At 36.9% G+C, this 6,000-nt stretch overlaps 1 protein-coding gene across 4 annotated transcripts in view; it reads right to left on the reverse strand.

Annotated features, from left to right (window-relative positions):
* Nucleotides 1–128, reverse strand: part of HUWE1 (HECT, UBA and WWE domain containing E3 ubiquitin protein ligase 1) — a 166,300-nt gene extending 166,172 nt beyond the window's left edge. For 3 of the 4 annotated variants that reach the window (XM_043570269.1, XM_043570276.1, XM_043570266.1), the window contains exon 1: nucleotides 9–128. The gene's annotated coding sequence lies outside the window, so the exon portion shown is untranslated. The remainder of the gene's footprint in view (nucleotides 1–8) is intronic. The other variant, XM_043570271.1, reaches the window with a different exon arrangement.
* Nucleotides 129–6,000: the final 5,872 nt, after the last annotated feature.

Raw genomic sequence — 6,000 nt, forward strand, 5'->3', positions numbered from 1 at the left:
ACGCTTACCTCGGTGGCAGTAGCTCCGCGGGGCCCGCGAGAGCGTGGCCGGTCCGCGGCCCTGCTTCGGCCCTGCTCCCTTCGCTCGCCCTCCGCGGAAAACCTACCCCTCTGGCTCTCCTCACACCCGATCTGAGGCTCCACCCCCCCGCTTGAGAAGCCCCGCCCCTGCCCCTCTAGAGGGCACTCCCTCCGCGGTAGAGTAGAGTCCCCTATAGCGGACTGCGCCTGAGCTATTTATTCCCTGTCCAGCATATCCAACATTAGAGGATAGTAGGGTCGCTAAGGAATTGGGATCTGATTCGAGGCACGATGTGAGCCGCTGAAGGGTGACGTGATTTGATTTGATTTGATTTGATTTACGTTTAAAAATTAACAATCTCTCCGGCCGCCTTGTGAAGAATGGGGGGCAAGAGGGCAAGCGGGGACACGGTGTGGAGGGCTGGAGACGACGGGGACGCTGACCACAGTTAATTCCCCTCCCCCCCCCCCCCCCCCGCGGCAAACCCTTAGAACACGTACTTCAGGCACGTAGTAAGCTCTCAATAAACATCCTCTTTATTGTTCTCCTTGGTATTATTTGGGGTGGTAGTGCGATTGGCAGAATTTATAGAGGATCTGCACCTGTGAATGCATAGGAATAAAAAGGATCTGGTAGGAGATACCCCTATTAATCGCGCTTCATCTGGGTTGCAGAATGAGATTAGAAGGTGAAAAGAGAGGGGAATTTTGAATCGCAACTTTAAATACTTCGATAAGGTTTGAGTTTTTTTAAAGCATGTATTAACTTAGTATTTTAAAGCATAAAGACAAAACGCACTATTCAAAGTACTCTTGAGACATAGAGGAAATAAAAACTATAATTATACCTTCCAGTTCTAATTCTAGCCCTCCAGAACAGTGGTTCATGCCTCGAATTGAGAATCTGATGAATGGATCCACTGCCTGCCAAATAAATATTTATACATAAAATTTTGTGTATGATCTCTGCTTTATGGAGGCCCCTTTTCAGAGAGATTGATCCATTAAATATTTAATGGGTGAATGTTATTCCATTGTAATGTTAATTATTTAACCAGGATTCTATTTTTAGGTTTTTTTAATTAAAAGAAATACGGACATGAACTTTGATATAACTAAATATGTGCATATTTCTAAGATTTTTCTCGAGGAGAAATTTGTAGAAGTGGAATAGATAGGGTCAAAAGGTCACTCCTCCCAAAAGCACATGACAGGCTTTTCAGAACAATTTTAACAATATACGGTCCCACCAGAAATATGTGAGAATTCCAATTTAGTTGGATATTCCAATATCCTCATCAATAGTGCTTATAGTCTTCAAAAAACCTTTTAATTTAGTAAGGCTTTTGACTCTAATTCCAATCTCTCACAGCAACTGCATTAATTCTAATAATCCATGGGCTCTATGCCTAATTCTAACCCCTACATTTCTACTGTTAATTCCTAGGCCCCATAAAGTCTAGTTTTCCAACTCCTAATTCTAAAATCCCACTTACCTCCACAATCCTCGTTATCATTTCAATCTGTAGCATCCTTTAGTTCTCTTGGCAATTGCACTCCTTTTATAGTCTTAATTCCAACCAGCATCCCCTTACACACACACACACACACACACACACACACACACTTCTATTTTTCTTATTGTAGAATATTCAGAAAATATATGAAAGCATAAAGAAAATACCAAAAGATAAAAAACTTGTAATCTCACCACCTAGAGAGGACCACTATTAATGCTTTAGTTTTGTCCTCCTTGCCTTTTACTATGCATTATATATGTATTTATAGTTTTTTTTAATGTTTATTTATTTCTGAGACAGAGAGAGACAGAGCATGAGTAGGGGAGGGGCAGAAAGAGAGGGAGACACAGAATCAGAAGCAGGCTCCAGGCTCTCAGCTGTCAGCACAGAGCCCGACGCGGGGCTCGAACTCACAGACTGCGAGATCATGACCTGGGCTGAAGTTGGATGCTTAACCGACTGAGCCACCCAGGCGCCCCTATAGTTTTAAACAAAAGTATGGCATGCTGTTATTTAATAACCTAGTAAGTATTTTCCATATAATTAAATATTTGTCTATAACATTTTATTTTATTTTATTTTATTTTATATCATTTTAATGACATGAAACATTCCTTTCTTTAGCTTTTTGTCCTTTTTTCATTTTACAAAGGTTTTCCTAATTACACATGAATGAATACATTATTGCAAAACACTTAACACAGATAAATTTAAAGTTCCTCTTAGATTCATATACACATATAGAAATACATAGCTTTGTTTTGTGTTTTTTCCTTTTTGAAGATATAAATGACATCCTATTTTATGTATTGTTCTGTTCATTGCTGTATTCACTTTCTGTGGCTTGAAGATCTTTCCATGTCAGTGTATATAAATCTACCTCAATTGTTTTATGTACTGCATAGTATTCCATTGAGTGAGTGTACTATAGTTAACTATTGATATAGTCACCCATTGATAAATATATATTGTTTTCAATTTTTTACTATTAGAGTGTTATTTTTTCTTACTATTGACAGTGCTGCAGTGAAAATCCTTGTACATTTTTTGTGCATATGCTAAAATATTTCTGTAGGACAAATATGGAAAAGTGAAATAGATAGCTCAAAGACAGCACATTTTGAAATTTTAATATGTAATGCCAAATTGCCATGCAGAATGACTCAGTTTATACCTCCACCAGCAGTGAATAAGAATAACCATTCCCCTAAATTTTTATCCACACTCAATATTAACCAATTGTTTGAATATTTTGCCAATGTGATGGGTGAAAAATGTCTTATTATTTGCATTTTGCTGATTGTTAGTGAGGTTAAGGGATAGTTTCATATGTTGGTGGGCTACTTGCTTGTGTTGGTTTGACTTGCCTGTTCATATCTTTTATCTGTTTTCCAGTTGCATTATTTGGCTTCTTGTTATTGAATTATGTAGTCTGGATATAAATCTTTGTTACATGTGTGGGAAATGTTTCGCAGACCTCTGCTTATTTTTAAACTTTGCTCGTGGGGTCTTTTTGGGCATAGATGTTTTTAAAGTTGGTGTATTCAGATTTATCAGTCATTTCTTTTATGGCTTTTGCATTTTGAATCTTGCATAAGAAGGCCTTTCTACTCCAAGATTAGAAACATTGTTCTGTATTTCCTTGTAATATTTTAGATTTTTTTATGTTTAGCTCTTTAATTATCTGGAATTTTTCTGGTAAACATTTTTCTAAGTCATTAAACATTCTAACAATATTATGCTTAATACGTGACTATTATTCCCTTGTAATACTAATTACTTATTAGTATTTTTCATTAGGCCCTAAACATTTATTGAACAGATCATTCTTTTCCCCTTATCAAAAACCAAACTCCTAAGTATAGACATAGGTTTTAATGTAAATCATCAGTTCAATAGTCCTAAAATCCATATGAGCATCAATACCACACATTTTTTAAGCACTTGAGCTTTAAATTATTATTTCATATCTGCTAGGGCAAGCCCCTCTCTTTTTTTCCCACGAATTTCTTGACTTTTCTTGTGCATTTTCTTTCCCAGATGAATTCTAAAATTAGCTTGTAGAGTTCTATAAGAATTCCTATCGGCCTTCTATTTGCATAAGTTTACTTCATCAAATGGTTGTAGGATATTACATTTGACAAACCAGTCTTCTATTGCTGTATAATCATATTTTCTTTTTTTTAATGTTTATTTATTTTTGAGAAAGAGAGAGATAGAGTGTGAGTGGGGGAGGAGCAGAGAGAGAGGGAGACACAGAATCTGAGGCAGGCTCCAGGCTCAGAGCTGTCAACATAGAGCCCAATGCTGGGCTAGAACCCACAACCTTTGAGATCATGACCTGAGCTGAAGTCGAACACTTAACCAACTGAGCCACCCACGCAGGTGCCCGTTTCTTTTTTTTTTTTTTTTTTAATGTTTATTCATTTATTTTGAGAGAGAGAGAGAGAGAGCGAGAGCGAGCCGGGGAGGGGCAGAGAGAGAGGGGCAGAGAGAGAGGGAGAACAGGGAATCCCAAGCAGGCTCCGAATGACCAGCACAGAGCCTGACATGGGGCTCGAACCCACAAACCGTGAAATTATAACCTGAGCCAAAACCAAGAGTCAGACACTCAATCGAGTGAGCCACCCAGGTGCCCCACTCATGTTGTTTGTAATTGTCCACTGTTATAAGTAGTTCTGTAAAGGATATTCAGAAAAATCTTTGCTCACCACTATGTTTATTCAACTACAATAAATTTCAGCAAAGTAAAACATATCCACATTTTAGGGGCCCAGTGTACTTTGGGAAAGATTTTACCAATTTACATTCCCTTGGGGCATGTAGGTGAGTCATTTCCCCATCCTGCTTGCATGACTGGGTCATTAAAGGGTTTTAAACCTTTGAAAATTTGATAGGCTACATATTTCATTGTTTTGCACATGTGAAGTATTTTGTATTTGTTTTCTATTTTTGCATAACAAATCACTACGTATTTAGCAGTTTAAAATAATACCTTATTGTCTCACAGTTCTGTATGTGAGAAGTCTTGGTGAGCTTGTCTGAGTTCTTTGTTTTGGATCAAACAATTGCCAAAATCAAGGTGTCTCCAGACTTGGGTTTTATCTGGAGGCTCTGGGGAAGAATCCATTTCCAACTTCATTCAAGCTGTTGTCAATATTTAGTTCCTTGCCATTGTAGGACTGAGATCCCCATGCTCCCACCTTCTAGAGGTCACCCACACTTTCTTCTCCTTACTTACCTCTTTCCATCTTCAAGCCAGCAGTGGCATGCTGAATCCTTTTGCTTAGGATCTCTCTGCCTTTCTCTTCTGCCACTAACCTGAGAAAACTTTCTGCTTTTAAAAGGCTTGTGCAATTAGATTAAGGCCATTGGGATAATCCAGAATAATTTCCCCATTTTAAGGGGAACTTTAATTACATCTGCAAAATCCCTTTTGGCAGGTAATATAACATAATCACAGGTATTATATTCACAGTCTGAAAATCTGAGGAAGGGAGCATTTTAGGATTCTGCCTACCATAGATTTATTTTCCCTTTTTCAAACAACTACGTGAATCATTCTGGTTATAAAAGATTCAAATATCACAGAAGTACTGAACATGGAGCAAAACATGAAAGACACCTTTCACACATCTCTTTGCGCTACAACCTCTATTTGGAAGTAGTCTTTATATTTTTTGTGCATAATGGGACATCTTTTTGTAACTGGTCACCCTACCTACCTTCTTTGTCAGTTCTAATGGTTTTTATATTTACTCTCTTTAGTTTTAGAGGTAGATCATGATATCATCTACAAATAATGATTTCCCTCTGTTTCATGGTTATAATTCCTATGTGCAATGACTTGACATATTACATTTTATTGAATTTCTAGAAAAATGTTAAATATAGAGGTAACAGTGGGCATCTTTGTCTCTTCCCTGGTTTTAATGAAACTTCTAATGCAATGTTCCCAAAACTTATTGTTCTGGATGATAATAGATTTTCATATATTTTATTATGAATGTTTTCAAACATATAGAAAAGTTGAAAGAATCTTATAGTAAATACCTGCATACCCACAAACATACATTTTACCATTAATGTTTTAATACACTTGCTTTATCACATAGCTATCATCTATCCATGAATTAAACAGTCTTATTTTTTGATGCATTTCTTTCTTTCTCTTTTAACTAGACCGTAGAGGTTTTTCTGCTTTGTTGATATTTACAAAGGACCATTTCTTGGATTTATTTTCCTATTCTACCATTTTCCCCACTCTCTACTCGAGAAATAATTATTTTCAGCTTTTATACTTATTAATATATTCCTCTAGTTCTCTCAAGTGTATTTTGCTGCTTTCTTTGTAATGGCTTACATGAAACATGTGGTTTATTCATTTTCAGTCATTTATTTCTAAAAGCATCTAAAGTTATAACCTTTTTCTGTGTTTGACCTTAATATGTAGTGTTTTA

This window comes from Prionailurus bengalensis, chromosome X (genome assembly GCF_016509475.1).
Source record: "Prionailurus bengalensis isolate Pbe53 chromosome X, Fcat_Pben_1.1_paternal_pri, whole genome shotgun sequence".
Classification (NCBI taxonomy): domain Eukaryota; kingdom Metazoa; phylum Chordata; class Mammalia; order Carnivora; family Felidae; genus Prionailurus; species Prionailurus bengalensis.